The sequence below is a fragment of the Salmo salar genome, chromosome ssa01 (genome assembly GCF_905237065.1).
Source record: "Salmo salar chromosome ssa01, Ssal_v3.1, whole genome shotgun sequence".
Taxonomy (NCBI): Eukaryota; Metazoa; Chordata; class Actinopteri; order Salmoniformes; family Salmonidae; genus Salmo; species Salmo salar.
Window position 1 is genome coordinate 85748617 of NC_059442.1, and position 9701 is coordinate 85758317.

Genomic DNA, 9701 nt, shown 5'->3' on the forward strand with positions numbered 1-9701 from the left:
GTTTACATACACTTAGGTTGGAGTCATTAAAACTAGTTTTTTAACCACTCCACAAATGTCTTATTAACAAACTATAGTTTTGGCAAGTCGGTTAGGACATCTACTATGTGCATGACAAGTCATTTTTCCAACAATTGTTTACAGACAGATTATTTCACTGTATCACAATTCCAGTGGGTCAGAAGTTTACATACACTAAGTTGAGTGTGCCTCTAACCTGTTTAGGATAGGGGGCAGTATTTTCACGGCCGGATAAAAAACGTACCCGATTTAATCTGGTTATTACTCCTGCCCAGAAACTAGAATAGGCATATACTTAGTAGATTTGGATAGAAAACACCCTAACGTTTCTAAAACTGTTTGAATGGTGTCTGTGAGTATAACATAACTCATATGGCAGGCCAAAACCTGAGAAGATTATGTACAGGAAGTGCCCTCTCTGACCATTCCTTGGGCTTCTTGACTCTTTTTATTGAAAACTTAGGATCTTTGCTGTAACGTGACACTTCCTACGGCTCCCATAGGCTCTCAGAACCCGGGAAAAAGCTGAACGATGTCGAGGCAGCCCCTGGCTGAAAAACATTAGCGCCTTTGGTAAGTGGTCTATCAGAGGACAATGAGACTGAGGCGCGTGCACGAGGCGACCCCATGTTTTTATTTTCTCTCTCTTTGAACGTAAACACGGTTTCCCAGTCGGAATATTATCGCTTTTTTACGAGAAAAATTGCATAAAAATTGATTTTAAACAGCGGTTGACATGCTTCGAAGTACGGTAATGGAATATTTAGAATTTTTTTGTGACGAAATGCGTCGGGCGAATCACCCTTCTTTACACTTCGGATAGTGTCTTGAACGCACAAACAAAACAGAGGATATTTGAACATAACTATGGATTATTTTGGACCAAACCAACATTTGTTATTGAAGTAGAAGTCCTGGGAGTGCATTCTGACGAAGAACAGGAAAGGTAATCAAACTTTTCTAATAGTAAATCTGATTTTGGTGAAGGCTAAACTTGCTGGGTGTCTAAATAGCTAGCCCTGTGATGCCGGGCTATCTACTCAGAATATTGCAAAATGTGCTTTCACCGAAAAGCTATTTTAAAATCGGACATATCGAGTGCATACAGGAGTTCTGTATCTATAATTCTTAAAATAATTGTTATGCTTTTTGTGAACGTTTATCGTGAGTAATTTAGTAAATTGTTAGTGAATTCGCCGGAAGTTTGCGGGGGGGTATGCTAGTTCTGAACGTCACATGCTAATGTAAAAAGCTGGTTTTTGATATAAATATGAACTTGATTGAACAAAACATGCATGTATTGTATAACATAATGTCCTAGGTGTGTCATCTGATGAAGATAATCAAAGATTAGTGCTGCATTTAGCTGTCTTCTGGGTTTTTGTGACATTATATGCTAGCTTGAAAAATGGGTGTCTGATTATTTCTGGCTGGGTACTCTGCTGACAATCTAATGTTTTGCTTTCGTTGTAAAGCCTTTTTGAAATCGGACAGTGTGGTTAGATTAACGAGAGTCTTGTCTTTAAATAGCTGTAAAATAGTCATATGTTTGAGAAATTGAAGTAATAGCATTTCTAAGGTATTTGAAAATCGCGCCACAGGATTCAACTGGCTGTTACGTAGGTGGGACGATTTGGTGCCACCTAGCCCAGAGAGGTTAAACAGCTTGGAAAATTCCTGAAAATTATGTCATGGCTTTAGAAGCTTCTGATAGGCTAATTGACATAATTTGAGTCAATTGGAGGTGTACCTGTGGATGTATTTCAAGGCCTGCCTTCAAACTCAGTGCCTCTTTGCTTGACATCATGGGAAAATCAAAAGAAATCAGCCAAGACCTCAGAAAAACATTATAGACCTCCACAAGTCTGGTTCATCCTTGAGAGCAATTTCCAAACGCCTGAAGGCACCACGTTCATCTGTACAAACAATAGTACGCAAGTATAAACACCATGGGACCACGCAGTCGTCATACCGCTCAGTAAGGAGACGCGTTCTGTCTCCTAGAGATGAACGTACTTTGATGCGAAAAGTGCAAATCAATCCCAGAACAACAGCAAAGGACCTTGTGAAGATGCTGGAGGAAACAGGTACAAAAGTATCTATATCCACAGTAAACCGAGTCCTATATTGACATAACTTGAAAGGCTACTCAGCAAGCAAGAAGCCACTGCTCCAAAACCGCCATTATAAAATCCAGACTACGGTTTGCAACTGCACAAAGGGGTCAAAGATGGTACTTTTTGGAGAAATGTCCTCTGGTCTGATGAAACAAAAATAGAACTGTTTTGCCATAATGACCATAATTATGTTTGGAGGAAAAAGGGGGAGAATTGCATGCCGAAGAACACCATCCCAACCGTCAAGCACGGGGGTGGCAGCATCATGTTGTGCGGGTGCTTTGCTGCAGGAGGGACTGGTGCACTTCACAAAATAGATGGCATCATGAGGTATGATGCCAGAGCACCTTCTTCCAGTCATAATTTAAATGATGTTTGGCAAACTCCAAGCGCTTGCGTCTGTGTCTTGGGGTCAGAAAGGGCTTTCCTCTGGAAACCCTTCCAAAGAGCCTGTGGTTGTGGAGGAGGCGTCTGATGGTGCTTTTTGAAACCTGGTGACCCCAAGATGCCACCAAGGCCTGCAATTCTTTCACAGTGATTCTTGAGGATTTTGTTGCTTCTCTCACCATCCTCCTCCCTATCCTGGGGGGCAAAATGCATTTGCATCCTCTACCCGTGACTTTTTCAACTGTTCCATATCTTTTGAATTTTTGTATAATTGCCCTGACAGTGCTCAGTGGTATATTCAATCATTTGTGGATCTTCCTGTAGCCATTACCATATTTATGAAGGTTTACGACCATGGACTGTAAAAATGGCACTGGAGCAGAAGGCAGACGTTATACGTGACCCCAAACGATTGTGTTTTTTTGTTTGTTTATTTGTGTTGTTTGTAACTTATTTCTTTATTATTTCTGTACATAATGTTGCCGCTACCATCTCTTATGACCGAAAATAACTTCTAGACATCAGGACTGCGATAGCCGAGGACTTTAATGCAGGGAAACTTAAATCAGCTTAACCTAATTTCTATCAACATGTTAAATGTACAACCAGAGGGAAAAGAACTCTGGACCACCTATACTCATTTTACATTTTAGTCATTTAGCAGACGCTCTTATCCAGAGCGACTTACAGTATTGAATGCATACATTTCATACATTTGTTCTCCGTACTGGTCCCCCGTGGGAATCGAACCCACAACCCTGGCGTTGCAAACACCATGCTTTACCAACTGAGCCACATGGGACTCCACACAGAGATGCATACAAAGCTCTCCCTTGCCCTCCATTTGGCAAATCTGACCATAATTCTATCCTCCGGATTCCTGCTTACAAGCAAAAATTAAAGCAGGAAGCATCAGTGACTAGATCAATAAAAAAGTGGTCAGATGAAACAGATGCTAAGCTACATGACTGTTTTGCTAGCACAGACTGGAATATGTTCCGGGATTCCTTCAATGGCATTCAGGAGTACACCACATCAGTCATTGGCTTCATCAATAAGTCGATGACGTTGTACCCACAGTGACTGTACGTGGGTACAACCATGGATTACAGGCAGCATCCGCACTGAGCTAAAGGCTAGAGCTGCCTCTTTCAAGGAGCGGGACTCTAACCCGGAAGCTTATAAGAAATCCCGCTATGCCCTCCGACGAACCATCAAACAGGCAAAGCGTCAATACAGGACTAAGATTGAGTCCTACTACACCGGCTCTGACGCTCGTCGGATGTGTCAGGGCCTGCAAACCATTACAGATTACAAAGGGAAGCACAGCTGAGAGCTGCCCAGTGACACAAGCCTACCGGAGGAGCTAAACTACTTCTATGCTCACTTCGAGGCAAATAACACTGAAACATGCATGAGAGCACCAGTTGTACCGGAAGACTATGTGATCACGCTCTACACAGCCGATGTGAGTAAGACCTTTAGACAGGTCAACATTCACAAGGCCGAGGGCCAGATGGATTACCAAGACGTGTACTGCGAGCATGGGCTGACCAACCAGCAACTCTCTCCCTGTCCGAGTCTGTAATACCAACATGTTTTAAGCAGACCACCATAGTGCCTGTGCCCAAGAACACTAAGGTAACCTGCGTAAATGACTACTGACCCATAGCACTCACGTCTGTAGCTATGAAGTGCTTTGAAAGGCTGGTTATGGCTCACATTTTATATTTTGCCTTTATTTAACCAGGTAGGCCAGTTGGGAACAATTTCTCATTTACAACTGTGACCTGGCCAAGATAAAGCAAAGCAGTGCGACAAAAACAACAACACAGAGTTACACATGTGATAAACAAACGTACAGTCAATAACATAATAGAAAAGTCTATGTACAGTGTGTGCAAATGTAGTAAGATTAGGGAGATAAGGCAATAAATAGGCCATAGAGGTGAAATAATTACAATTTAGCATTAACACTGGAGTGACAGATGTGCAGATGATGGTGTGCAAGTAGAGATACTGGGTTGCAAAAGAGCAAAAAAAATATAATAACAATATGGGGATGAGGTGTTGGATGGGCGGGTGTTGCTATGGTGACCAGTGAGCTGAGATAAGGTTGGGCTTTACCTAGCAAAAACGTATAGATGACCTGGAGCCAGTGGGTTTGGCGACAAACATGTACCAACACCATCATCCCTAACCCTAACCCTTTTCCCATCTGGACAAAAGGAACACCTACGTGAGAATGCTATTCATTGACTACAGCTCAGCGTTCAACACCATAGTGCCCTCAAAGCTCATCACTAAGCTAAGGACCCTGGGACTAAACACCTCCCTCTGCAACTGGATCCTGGACTTCCTGACGAGCCGCCCCCATGTGGTAAGGGTAGGTAACAACACATCCGCCACGCTGATCCTCAACACAGGGGCACCTCAGGGGTGCGTGCTCAGCCCCCTCCTGTACTCCCTGTTCACTCATGACTGCACGGCCAGGCATGACTCCAAACCATCATTAAATCTGCCGATGACACAACAGTGGTAGGCCTGATCCCTGTAGGTACTGATTATCAGTACATCACTGGGGCCAAGCTTCCTGCCATCCAGGACCTCTATACCAGGCGGTGTCAGAGGAAGGCCCTGAAAATTGTCAAAGACTCCAGCCACCCTAGTCATAGACTTCTCTCTGCTACCACACGGCAAGCAGAGCGCCAAGTCTAGGTCCAAGAGGCTTCTAAACAGCTTCTACCCCCAAGCCATAAGACTCCTGAACATCTAGTCAAATGGCTACCCAGACTATTCACATTACGCGCTGGTTTTCAATGTATTTCAAGTCTGAAGACTAAGATGGCCATTGCAAAATGGTTAATTTTGTGGTCAATTACCCATTTCTTTGTGGATTTTGATGTGTGCTTGGGGTTATTGTCTTGCTAGAAGATCCACTTGCAGTCAAGTTTCAGCCTCCTGGCAGAGGCAACCAGGTTTTTGGCTAAAATATCCTGGTACTTGTTAAAGTTCATGATTCAGTTGACCTTAAGAAGGACCCCAGGACCAGTAGAAGCTAAACAGACCCATAATATCAAAGGTCCACCACAATATTTTACAGTGCTATTTCCTGGCACTTGGATTGGAACCGGTACTACGGGCAGATGACAAAAAAGTAGAGCTCTTTGGCCTGGATGCATATACAGAAAAGTACCTCATACCTACTGTAAAATATGGTGGTGGATCTTTGATGTTATGGTTATTTTTATTGCTTCCACTGGTTCTGGAGCCCTTGTTATGGTCAACACATATGGGAACATACATAGGAGGTACCGGGAAGAAATTTAAATCTACTTTCACCCCTGGGTAAGTTTCTCAAAACCAAGTGAAATCGCAAAAGAAGTGTCTGGACACTTCTACAACATACCATTTAAAGTCAAAATACAGATTTGGTAAAAAATTAAAGTTAACTCATCCTTTAAGCATACACAGACATTTCCATGTGACAAGATTTCCAGGCATTGGATTATTACATAAGAAAAAGCTCATTGTTTTGCGTAACACCTACTTCCCCTTAGACTTGGCAAGTTAAATAAAGGTTAAATGAAATGGAGATAAAAAAAAGTTTGAGTCTTCCTTCCTTTCCAAAACACACTGTAAGGACATGACATACGTACCTTTCCTAAAGGATCAGAGGAAGCATAATTACTGGGGAAAAATAGCTGACCAAATATTCTTTTCAAAGAATAAATCTGCTAATTTTATTCAGAGAATAAAGAAGTGTAAAGGCATAGTTCACTAAATATACTCAAATTATAATAGAGAAGTAAAAGTTCACAGGCAAATGGAGACTCGATGTGCCTCGCATAGGCTACATGGAGTAGTTGAGATGAATGATATGACTCTGGGATCAAATGAACAAACAGTAGACACTATTACAGACTCGTGACCAGTTTACCAGTATTCCACTACCACGACTTGATGTGAGGCCGGGGTATACCAGAATAAACATAAACTGCCTAGCAGGTTTCTGGTTTCAGGGCCTGTAATCGCAAAGTGGTGCACTAGGTTCAGTTTTGCCTTTTAAATCGTAATTAATACAAGGGAGACCTGTTCTTACATCAGCACTCCTACTTTGAGACACTCCCTGGACTGGTTAACCCCAACAAAGCAACATAACCAGTGACATATGGAGGGGGATTGGGTGTTCCCCACCCCCTCCACTCTGTTGTGCCGAAAATCTAGGCTGCATTTCATTTTTTTTTATGGTGTTTGATTGCAGGGGAGGCGCTAGTAATGTCTGCAGTTTTCAGTTTGGCTATTTGTTTCAAGTGTATTAGTCTAAATACATCTCTTTGCCAAAATTCGTCATCTCTCCCATGTCTTATTCGGCTAGTAGTTGTTCTGAAATGTTTATTGCCTGCCTACATTTTACTCCCTCCTCTATGTTTAATATAACACACATACATTAATTATTAATTTCGGTTGCCTATCCCGACGTGAAGTTTGTTCTATTGAAAGTATTTGACTCTAGACACCAAATTAAGGAAATTAGAAGGGGGGGAATTTCAGCAGGCAAGAAAATTAAATGAAATGAAACGCAGCCTAACGTGATCATTGACAGCTGCCTTGAAGGACACAAATAAAAAATACTTTCTGCTACTAAGATCAGTGAACTGTAGGCTAAACTGACAACGGAGTGAAGAGCAGAAATCTCAACTAGCAAGCAAGTCGCAGCAATGAAGAATTGAGTGTGTTCACGCGAAGGGGGGAGAGAATTCTGGCAGGGGGCGATTTTCGGCACAACACCGGGATCTCAGTCGTATCTACCCTGAACACGGAATTATCTGAATAAACAGGCCGGGGGGCGGGGCCAGTACAGGCCTAATGCAAAGTTTAACAATTAAAGTAATTGCTAGAGAACTAGCTTCGAACACACGACAATGTGTCTGTCAAGGCTTGATTCTTCGATTTGAACACAACAAAATAACGAAATAAAACCATAAAGCAAATAATTTCATAAAACAACATACTTTCGGCTACATCAGACTAGAATGGTTGCTACAATGTAACCTTCCAGCCAATCAGAATAGTCTGTGTTGTCTCATGTTTCATGTGTTCCTTTCTCCGCTGAATAATAAATATATGATACACTGAGGTTGTTACATAATATTACAATGTAGCCATCCAAGAAATATCACATTGTAGCCAAGTAGCCTACGCATCCCGAGTTGAGGCAAAATGGCAGTTTGAGATTAAACTATAGCCTGCCTCTATTGCGTAGGTCTAATTAGAAAACCTGTTCGATCTGCCAAGTAGGTTCATGTAGGAGAAGAAAAATATGACAAATAGTGTAGCGATTAAACAAGTGACAATAACTAAATCCAGGATAGTTAACAAATAAGAGCGTTTTCAAAGGGCGATGGTGGGCTTGGTGTTGAAACGAGATGCTGACATGGGAAATGCTTTGCTCTGACAGAAAATTAGCAGAATAGCTAAATAAAGCCATTCATTAGATTAAACCTGCACACAATTCTAAAAGCACATTTCGATAAATAGTCGAGTTCACTTGGATCGGTACAAAAGCTAACATTTAAGAATATAACCCTATAAAATCAAAATAACTTGTCTTACTTGATTTTGACGGCGGGTGCCGTTGAAGGGGAGATTCAGGAAGTAGTATGGGTGGGTCAGTGTATTTGTTGTGCTTTCTATTTTTTATCATTATATATAGTCCCATTTCTGTGTTTGCAAACATTGTGATGCTCGGAAGTTGGTGGCAGAACACGGGAGAGTTCTTATAAAATGCCAGCTAAAAAAGCCTATATTTACATTTTACTTATGAGTGCATTTCACACTACTTATGGATTACAATTGGATTTTAAGGCTCGTATGAATGTCCTGCTTAATATAATGTTTGTGTCTTCATCGCAAATCAACTGCATCATACTTAAAAAACAAACTTCAACCAGTAAAATGGCTTTTTGGCTAGCTTTCGCTACAGCTACAATTATTCTAGCTAACTGCTGCATCCAAAATAGTTATTATGCAAAGATCACAACAAAATAGGATTTTAGCGACTGCTCAAGCAAGAATCAAAACATCATTGTAAACATATGAGAACCCCCCAAAATGATTTTGTTTAAAAGGAATAAAAACATTAATTTAGGCTATGTTGAATGGGCGCAGATGGTGATGGCTTTCTTTGTTTCTCCTTATTTTTTTTATTCATAATACATAAACTTACATTGCTACATCATACAAAACAGAACGCATGTATTAACAAGAAAATACTAAAACATACAAAAATATCAATGAAATAATAAAAAAATAAACAATTCTAGTACAAGTGTAATCACTCTGAAAAAATATAATTATAATGATTCAGGAAAATGTTATTCTTGTTATTCACTAGGGATAATGTTTTAATAAGATTGAATTTAACTATCAAAAATTTGTAGTTTTGGTATAGAATTTTGGATTTTTTGTTTGTGTCTAAAGTATTTGTCAACAAGAATTTAAAAAATCATAATTATTTCAATGGTCTTGTTATCATTGTAATAGTAACATATTATATCCGTCATGTCAAAAACACAGGTAGTGTTCATAATGGTAAATAAGTATTCTGCAAGGTTTTCCCAAAATTCTGACACAAATTTACATTCAAAGAACAAGTGAGAGATTCTCACCTTTTTCACAGAAAACACATATATCATCAATAGCCACAAATTTGGACAACATAGAATTACAAGGATATATCTTATGTCAAATTTTAAAATGAACTTCCTTAAATTTGTTTGGGTATTCAATATTTGTAAGGCCTTAACCATGCATTTTTCCAGACAATGTCAGGAATAAGCATGTTCCAGAAAAATGTTCCTCTAGGTGTAAGTTGGTCTTGTGAATGGAGAATTTGTCTTATATTTATCACAACAAGATTTCTCAAGTAAGCCCACGCCTTTAAAACTGAGTTCTGGATAAGCTTTGTGATCATTACCAAAGCTGAGATGAGTTTTCATTAGTGTAGTTAGACCACTGGGAACAGCTTTGATCACAGAAATAAACTCTATGGAAGGTATTGGAAACTTTTTCAATGTTATAAATTGTTCATATGTAAGAATATTACCCCTGTTGTCAAAAGCATCAAGAACAAAGTCAATATTTCTCTCATGCCAGCTGAGGTAGAACAATGAC